Here is an 8,789-nt window from a genome sequence, read left to right as displayed (position 1 = left end):
TCCTTCGAGCCGGAATCGAACCAGCGACCTAAGGATGTCCACAGATGGCTGTTGGGGCTACAGTCCTCCGCTCTACCAGCTGAGCTATCGAAGGGTGCACGTCTCCGGGGCCTGGGCGCGCGGTTTTCCGGAGCCCAGGGAGGCCGAGGCCCCGGAAGGCCAGAGGTCCGCGGGCCTGGGACTGGGAGTGGGAGTGGGCAGCCAGCCGGGAGACTGGAGCCCGGGTGTGGCTCTGCTTTGCGGGCGGAGCCCAGCCTGGGGGCGAAGCGGTTGCGGCAGCCGGGGGGGGGGGGCACCGGGGCGGGCACCGGGGCGGGCGGGCAGTGCGTCTGTGATTGAGTGGGTGCCATCCGCGCCCACGGCCTCGGCCCTCTTGCCCGTCGTGGCCTCTCGCTGTGGCCCGGCGTGCGGGATGCCCGCGCCGCCCGGGTGGTCTGAAAGCTGCGGGGGAGCCCCGAGTGCACGGCCCGGGTCGGTGCGCCGGGGTGGGCCGGGGTGGGCCGGGGTGGGCTGGAGGAGGGCGGCGACAGGGGAGGGCAGCGGGAGATCCGGCCTGGGCGGCCAGCAGGCGACCTCCAAGGGCAGAGGCGCAGCAGCCAGGCCACGCCACGGGGTCCGGCTGAGGTCCCTGTCGGGGCGCCAGCCGGAAGCACCTGGATTCCCCCACCCTCCGCGCCACGGCTGCGCCCCCGGTGGCGGGAGACGGTGGCCCTGGGGCTTGGCCCGGACTCTCAGAGGCCCCCGCAGACAGGACGGCGACAGGGGTCCACAGGCAGGCCAGCCCAGGAGGGGTGGGGTGCGGGCATGGCTGCAGCCTCTGCCACGCCCGCCCCGGCGGGACTCCCCTGGCAGAGGGGCGGGAGGGCGCAACTCCATGGCTTCCCGAGGGGCCCAGGCCGTAAGAGAACATGCCCACTGCGGGGTCCGGTTCGGATCCCCGCCCAGGCGCCCACCGAGGCCTTGCCACAGGTTTCTGTGTGCTGCGTGCCCAGCGCCCCCGAACGTTGGCTCTGCTGGCCGCCCAGACGGAGACCCACAGTCGGGGTCGGGGGTCGGGTGGGCAGCTGCCAGCGGCTCGCACCGAGGCCAGGCATCCTCCACTGGGGTGGCGGCCACCCTCAGGCACCGCTGGCCGCCTGCGTCCTCCACCCAGCTAGCTCATCCCCCAGTCCCCTTGCCCGCCCCAAAGGCACGGGAGCCCGTCCAGCCAAGGCCCAGGCTTGCGCCTCGGGCCAGTGCTCACCGGGCTCCCGCGTGGCAGGCACGCAGAGCTGGCCGTGGCCTCTCCCCCACTGCTGAGCGGTGACATCCGCCTCAAGCAAAGGACGCTCCACAGCGCGTCCCCGGGCACCCCTGTCTACTCAAGGTGAACTGTCATGCCCTGTGCCTTGGTGAGCCTGAGGTGGGGGCGGTGGGGACAGCGGCCGGCCGGGGCCTCTGCAGACGAGGAGGCCAAGAGGCCTGCAGCCCCACGTGTCGCAGTCTCCTCTGCACAGAGCCCTTTGCACGAGCGGGACTGGGCACCGCCAGAGAGCAGTGAGGCCCCCACCTCCCTCCATTCCCCCAAGGAGCCCAAGCACGCCCAGACACGCCAGCACAAACTCGCACACAGACACACGGGCACACACACACACATACCCATAAGCGTGGGCACGCACACGTACGTACACACACACACACACACACACACACACACACACACTCACACCCCGAGAAGAGAAACGTGGAGGGCCTTTCCGGGCTCCTCAGACATCTGGGCACCAAAGGCAGGAAGCCGCTCACACCCTCCAGGCAGGTTGTGCCACGCTTAAGGCTTACACTCTCTCCGGCTCAGCCCACGCTTTTTCCCCCTCTGCCACAGGCACACAGACACCTTCCTCATCTGGGGTCCCTGGAGCTCTTGCCAAATCTCTGCGTTTGCTCTCTGCCACCTCAGCTCATCTGCTTAGCCCTCAGCTCGGGGGCAGGCCGATGGGACTAGGGGATTGTATCCCCTTCCCACCGAGCTCTCAGGGAGCCTTGCTCTTCCAGAGACTTCCCCTAACAGTATGGTGGCGGCCTCCGGAAGTGGTGGGAAGACTGGAACGAGGTGAGGCACGAGAGGCTGGGGACCTTAGGCAGGGCAAGCCAACTGCCATCTCCAGCCAGGAGGCCACCGGAAACACATGTCAGCCCTCCGTCCATCTCTGCCACCATCATCCGGAATGAAGCAAGCATGGGCCTCCTGGCCCAGCACCCGGAGACTTCATACCAAATGCAGCTAGATCCATAGGCACACTTCAGAAGAATCACAAGGAGAGAGAGACACACGCAGAGAGAGAAAGAGACAGAGAGAGAGAGAAAGAGACAGACAGACAGACAGACAGACAGACAGACAGAGAGACCCAGAGACAGAGAGACAGGGAAACAGAGAATGAAAGAGAGTGAGAGTGAGAACAAAAACTAGCCCGAGAGCTGGACAGAGATCCACACAGGAAGGCAGCAAGACCCAAACCCAGGGTGAGGGCCAGAGGGAGACAGATAGGGTGTGTGGAGCAGCGCAGCCTGGGCAATTGGAAGCAGTGGGAGACAGAGGCAGCAAGAGATGGCTCCTTGGTGTGTGGAAGGAGGGAGGCGGGAGGCAGGGGTGTGGAGTGGAGCAGGCAGGGTGAGGGGCGTGCCAGGTGGGTCCACCCCTGGGCTGTGTGGCGCAGGTGGGCGCGCGGTGTGCAGGGCCAGTTGGCGTGTCCGGAGAGCTGGAGGGTCTGAGGTGGCAGAAGGCTGCAGCGTAGAGCAAAGTGGCGGAGCCGGAGGGCATGTGGAGGGTGCAAGGGGAGGCGGCCTCCCCTCGGGCTAAAATGAAAAGAGCGGGTCTGGAGCTTGTGTGTGTGTGTGTGTGTGTTTGCGTGTGTGTGTTTGCGCTCTGGTGGTGGCTGGCCTGGCCCAGCGAGTGTGCCTCCGGATGGGGCAAAGGCGCAGATGCCTCAGCAGGGGAGGAGGCGACAGGCGGCTTCCCCAGGGGTCCGTGGGTGCAGCTCGAGCCAGGAAGCCGGGGTGGCGGGGTCCGGAGCGCTGGGTGAGAGTGGGCAGGCAGGGTGCCGCGCCGCGCCGCGCCGCGGGTGTGCGCGCAAAAGCGTCAGGCACGTCCTTCGAGCCGGAATCGAACCAGCGACCTAAGAATGTCCACAGATGGCTGTTGGGGCTACCGTCCTCCGCTCTACCAGCTGAGCTATCGAAGGGTGCACGTCTCCGGGGCCTGGGCGCGCGGTTTTCCAGAGCCCAGGGAGGCCGAGGCCCCGGAAGGCCAAAGGTCCGCGGGCCTGGGACTGGGAGTGGGAGTGGGCAGCCAGCCGGGAGACTGGAGCCCGGGTGTGGCTCTGCTTTGCGGGCGGAGCCCAGCCCGGGGGCGAAGCGGTTGCGGCAGCCGGGGCGGGCACCGGGGCGGGCGGGCAGTGCGTCTGTGATTGAGTGGGTGGCATCCGCGCCCACGGCCTCGGCCCTCTTGCCTGTCGTGGCCTCTCGCTGTGGCCCGGCGTGCGGGATGCCCGCGCCGCCCGGGTGGTCTGAAAGCTGCGGGGGAGCCCCGAGTGCACGGCCCGGGTCGGTGCGCCGGGGTGGGCCGGGGTGGGCCGGGGTGGGCTGGAGGAGGGCGGCGACAGGGGAGGGCAGCGGGAGATCCGGCCTGGGCGGCCAGCAGGCGACCTCCCAGGGCAGAGGCGCAGCAGCCAGGCCACGCCACGGGGTCCGGCTGAGGTCCCTGTCGGGGCGCCAGCCGGAAGCACCTGGATTCCCCCACCCTCCGCGCCACGGCTGCGCCCCCGGTGGCGGGAGACGGTGGCCCTGGGGCTTGGCCCGGACTCTCAGAGGCCCCCGCAGACAGGACGGCGACAGGGGTCCACAGGCAGGCCAGCCCAGGAGGGGTGGGGTGCGGGCATGGCTGCAGCCTCTGCCACGCCCGCCCCGGCGGGACTCCCCTGGCAGAGGGGCGGGAGGGCGCAACTCCATGGCTTCCCGAGGGGCCCAGGCCGCAAGAGAGCATGCCCACTGCGGGGTCCGGTTCGGATCCCCGCCCAGGCGCCCACCGAGGCCTTGCCACAGGTTTCTGTGTGCTGCGTGCCCAGCGCCCCCGAACGTTGGCTCTGCTGGCCGCCCAGACGGAGACCCACAGTCGGGGTCGGGGGTCGGGTGGGCAGCTGCCAGCGGCTCGCACCGAGGCCAGGCATCCTCCACTGGGGTGGCGGCCACCCTCAGGCACCGCTGGCCGCCTGCGTCCTCCACCCAGCTAGCTCATCCCCCAGTCCCCTTGCCCGCCCCAAAGGCACGGGAGCCCGTCCAGCCAAGGCCCAGGCTTGCGCCTCGGGCCAGTGCTCACCGGGCTCCCGCGTGGCAGGCACGCAGAGCTGGCCGTGGCCTCTCCCCCACTGCTGAGCGGTGACATCCGCCTCAAGCAAAGGACGCTCCACAGCGCGTCCCCGGGCACCCCTGTCTACTCAAGGTGAACTGTCATGCCCTGTGCCTTGGTGAGCCTGAGGTGGGGGCGGTGGGGACAGCGGCCGGCCGGGGCCTCTGCAGACGAGGAGGCCAAGAGGCCTGCAGCCCCACGTGTCGCAGTCTCCTCTGCACAGAGCCCTTTGCACGAGCGGGACTGGGCACCGCCAGAGAGCAGTGAGGCCCCCACCTCCCTCCATTCCCCCAAGGAGCCCAAGCACGCCCAGACACGCCAGCACAAACTCGCACACAGACACACGGGCACACACACACACATACCCATAAGCGTGGGCACGCACACGTACGTACACACACACTCACACCCCGAGAAGAGAAACGTGGAGGGCCTTTCCGGGCTCCTCAGACATCTGGGCACCAAAGGCAGGAAGCCGCTCACACCCTCCAGGCAGGTTGTGCCACGCTTAAGGCTTACACTCTCTCCGGCTCAGCCCACGCTTTTTCCCCCTCTGCCACAGGCACACAGACACCTTCCTCATCTGGGGTCCCTGGAGCTCTTGCCAAATCTCTGCATTTGCTCTCTGCCCCCTCAGCGCATCTGCTTAGCCCTCAGCTCGGGGGCAGGCCGATGGGACTAGGGGATTGTATCCCCTTCCCACCGAGCTCTCAGGGAGCCTTGCTCTTCCAGAGACTTCCCCTAACAGTATGGTGGTGGCCTCCGGAAGTGGTGGGAAGACTGGAACGAGGTGAGGCACGAGAGGCTGGGGACCTTAGGCAGGGCAGGCCAACTGCCATCTCCAGCCAGGAGGCCACCGGAAACACATGTCAGCCCTCCGTCCATCTCTGCCACCATCATCCGGAATGAAGCAAGCATGGGCCTCCTGGCCCAGCACCCGGAGACTTCATACCAAATGCAGCTAGATCCATAGGCACACTTCAGAAGAATCACAAGGAGAGAGAGACACACGCAGAGAGAGAAAGAGACAGAGAGAGAGAGAAAGAGACAGACAGACAGACAGACAGACAGACAGAGAGACCCAGAGACAGAGAGACAGGGAAACAGAGAATGAAAGAGAGTGAGAGTGAGAACGAAAACTAGCCCGAGAGCTGGACAGAGATCCACACAGGAAGGCAGCAAGACCCAAACCCAGGGTGAGGGCCAGAGGGAGACAGATAGGGTGTGTGGAGCAGCGCAGCCTGGGCAATTGGAAGCAGTGGGAGACAGAGGCAGCAAGAGATGGCTCCTTGGTGTGTGGAAGGAGGGAGGCGGGAGGCAGGGGTGTGGAGTGGAGCAGGCAGGGTGAGGGGCGTGCCAGGTGGGTCCACCCCTGGGCTGTGTGGCGCAGGTGGGCGCGCGGTGTGCAGGGCCAGTTGGCGTGTCCGGAGAGCTGGAGGGTCTGAGGTGGCAGAAGGCTGCAGCGTAGAGCAAAGTGGCGGAGCCGGAGGGCATGTGGAGGGTGCAAGGGGAGGCGGCCTCCCCTCGGGCTAAAATGAAAAGAGCGGGTCTGGAGCTTGTGTGTGTGTGTGTGTGTGTGTGTGTGTGTGTGTGTGTTTGCGCTCTGGTGGTGGCTGGCCTGTCCCAGCGAGTGTGCCTCCGGATGGGGCAAAGGCGCAGATGCCTCAGCAGGGGAGGAGGCGACAGGCGGCTTCCCCAGGGGTCCGTGGGTGCAGCTCGCGCCAGGAAGCCGGGGTGGCGGTGTCCGGAGCGCTGGGTGAGAGTGGGCAGGCAGGGCGCCGCGCCGCGCCGCGCCGCGGGTGTGCGCGCAAAAGCGTCAGGCACGTCCTTCGAGCCGGAATCGAACCAGCGACCTAAGGATGTCCACAGATGGCTGTTGGGGCTACAGTCCTCCGCTCTACCAGCTGAGCTATCGAAGGGTGCACGTCTCCGGGGCCTGGGCGCGCGGTTTTCCGGAGCCCAGGGAGGCCGAGGCCCCGGAAGGCCAGAGGTCCGCGGGCCTGGGACTGGGAGTGGGAGTGGGCAGCCAGCCGGGAGACTGGAGCCCGGGTGTGGCTCTGCTTTGCGGGCGGAGCCCAGCCTGGGGGCGAAGCGGTTGCGGCAGCCGGGGGGGGGGGGCACCGGGGCGGGCACCGGGGTGGGCGGGCAGTGCGTCTGTGATTGAGTGGGTGGCATCCGCGCCCACGGCCTCGGCCCTCTTGCCCGTCGTGGCCTCTCGCTGTGGCCCGGCGTGCGGGATGCCCGCGCCGCCCGGGTGGTCTGAAAGCTGCGGGGGAGCCCCGAGTGCACGGCCCGGGTCGGTGCGCCGGGGTGGGCCGGGGTGGGCCGGGGTGGGCTGGAGGAGGGCGGCGACAGGGGAGGGCAGCGGGAGATCCGGCCTGGGCGGCCAGCAGGCGACCTCCAAGGGCAGAGGCGCAGCAGCCAGGCCACGCCACGGGGTCCGGCTGAGGTCCCTGTCGGGGCGCCAGCCGGAAGCACCTGGATTCCCCCACCCTCCGCGCCACGGCTGCGCCCCCGGTGGCGGGAGACGGTGGCCCTGGGGCTTGGCCCTTACTCTCAGAGGCCCCCGCAGACAGGACGGCGACAGGGGTCCACAGGCAGGCCAGCCCAGGAGGGGTGGGGTGCGGGCATGGCTGCAGCCTCTGCCACGCCCGCCCCGGCGGGACTCCCCTGGCAGAGGGGCGGGAGGGCGCAACTCCATGGCTTCCCGAGGGGCCCAGGCCGTAAGAGAACATGCCCACTGCGGGGTCCGGTTCGGATCCCCGCCCAGGCGCCCACCGAGGCCTTGCCACAGGTTTCTGTGTGCTGCGTGCCCAGCGCCCCCGAACGTTGGCTCTGCTGGCCGCCCAGACGGAGACCCACAGTCGGGGTCGGGGGTCGGGTGGGCAGCTGCCAGCGGCTCGCACCGAGGCCAGGCATCCTCCACTGGGGTGGCGGCCACCCTCAGGCACCGCTGGCCGCCTGCGTCCTCCACCCAGCTAGCTCATCCCCCAGTCCCCTTGCCCGCCCCAAAGGCACGGGAGCCCGTCCAGCCAAGGCCCAGGCTTGCGCCTCGGGCCAGTGCTCACCGGGCTCCCGCGTGGCAGGCACGCAGAGCTGGCCGTGGCCTCTCCCCCACTGCTGAGCGGTGACATCCGCCTCAAGCAAAGGACGCTCCACAGCGCGTCCCCGGGCACCCCTGTCTACTCAAGGTGAACTGTCATGCCCTGTGCCTTGGTGAGCCTGAGGTGGGGGCGGTGGGGACAGCGGCCGGCCGGGGCCTCTGCAGACGAGGAGGCCAAGAGGCCTGCAGCCCCACGTGTCGCAGTCTCCTCTGCACAGAGCCCTTTGCACGAGCGGGACTGGGCACCGCCAGAGAGCAGTGAGGCCCCCACCTCCCTCCATTCCCCCAAGGAGCCCAAGCACGCCCAGACACGCCAGCACAAACTCGCACACAGACACACGGGCACACACACACACATACCCATAAGCGTGGGCACGCACACGTACGTACACACACACACACACACACACACACACACACACACACACTCACACCCCGAGAAGAGAAACGTGGAGGGCCTTTCCGGGCTCCTCAGACATCTGGGCACCAAAGGCAGGAAGCCGCTCACACCCTCCAGGCAGGTTGTGCCACGCTTAAGGCTTACACTCTCTCCGGCTCAGCCCACGCTTTTTCCCCCTCTGCCACAGGCACACAGACACCTTCCTCATCTGGGGTCCCTGGAGCTCTTGCCAAATCTCTGCATTTGCTCTCTGCCCCCTCAGCGCATCTGCTTAGCCCTCAGCTCGGGGGCAGGCCGATGGGACTAGGGGATTGTATCCCCTTCCCACCGAGCTCTCAGGGAGCCTTGCTCTTCCAGAGACTTCCCCTAACAGTATGGTGGTGGCCTCCGGAAGTGGTGGGAAGACTGGAACGAGGTGAGGCACGAGAGGCTGGGGACCTTAGGCAGGGCAGGCCAACTGCCATCTCCAGCCAGGAGGCCACCGGAAACACATGTCAGCCCTCCGTCCATCTCTGCCACCATCATCCGGAATGAAGCAAGCATGGGCCTCCTGGCCCAGCACCCGGAGACTTCATACCAAATGCAGCTAGATCCATAGGCACACTTCAGAAGAATCACAAGGAGAGAGAGACACACGCAGAGAGAGAAAGAGACAGAGAGAGAGAGAAAGAGACAGACAGACAGACAGACAGACAGACAGAGAGACCCAGAGACAGAGAGACAGGGAAACAGAGAATGAAAGAGAGTGAGAGTGAGAACGAAAACTAGCCCGAGAGCTGGACAGAGATCCACACAGGAAGGCAGCAAGACCCAAACCCAGGGTGAGGGCCAGAGGGAGACAGATAGGGTGTGTGGAGCAGCGCAGCCTGGGCAATTGGAAGCAGTGGGAGACAGAGGCAGCAAGA

The 8,789-nt window shown here is 67.3% G+C and overlaps 3 non-coding genes across 3 annotated transcripts; all 3 read right to left on the bottom strand.

Annotated features, from left to right (window-relative positions):
- Trnay-gua (transfer RNA tyrosine (anticodon GUA)) lies at nt 1-94 on the bottom strand. The gene is made up of 2 exons: nt 58-94; nt 1-36 (listed from the first exon to the last, which is right to left on the bottom strand). It is a non-coding gene; the product is annotated as a tRNA-Tyr (tRNA).
- A 3,030-nt stretch (nt 95-3,124) lies between these two features.
- On the bottom strand, nt 3,125-3,218 carry Trnay-gua (transfer RNA tyrosine (anticodon GUA)). Its single transcript has 2 exons — nt 3,182-3,218; nt 3,125-3,160 (listed from the first exon to the last, which is right to left on the bottom strand). It is a non-coding gene; the product is annotated as a tRNA-Tyr (tRNA).
- Nucleotides 3,219-6,206: 2,988 nt separating this feature from the next.
- Nucleotides 6,207-6,300, bottom strand: Trnay-gua (transfer RNA tyrosine (anticodon GUA)). The gene is made up of 2 exons: nt 6,264-6,300; nt 6,207-6,242 (listed from the first exon to the last, which is right to left on the bottom strand). It is a non-coding gene; the product is annotated as a tRNA-Tyr (tRNA).
- Between the last annotated feature and the right edge of the window lie 2,489 nt (nt 6,301-8,789).

The sequence above is a fragment of the Cavia porcellus genome, unplaced genomic scaffold (genome assembly GCF_034190915.1).
Source record: "Cavia porcellus strain 051 isolate PalLab524CR breed Dunkin Hartley unplaced genomic scaffold, mCavPor4.1 scaffold_26, whole genome shotgun sequence".
In the NCBI taxonomy this organism is placed as follows: Eukaryota; Metazoa; Chordata; class Mammalia; order Rodentia; family Caviidae; genus Cavia; species Cavia porcellus.
Note: the sequence above shows the minus strand (reverse complement) of the source record. Positions and strands in the feature narration are given on the sequence as shown.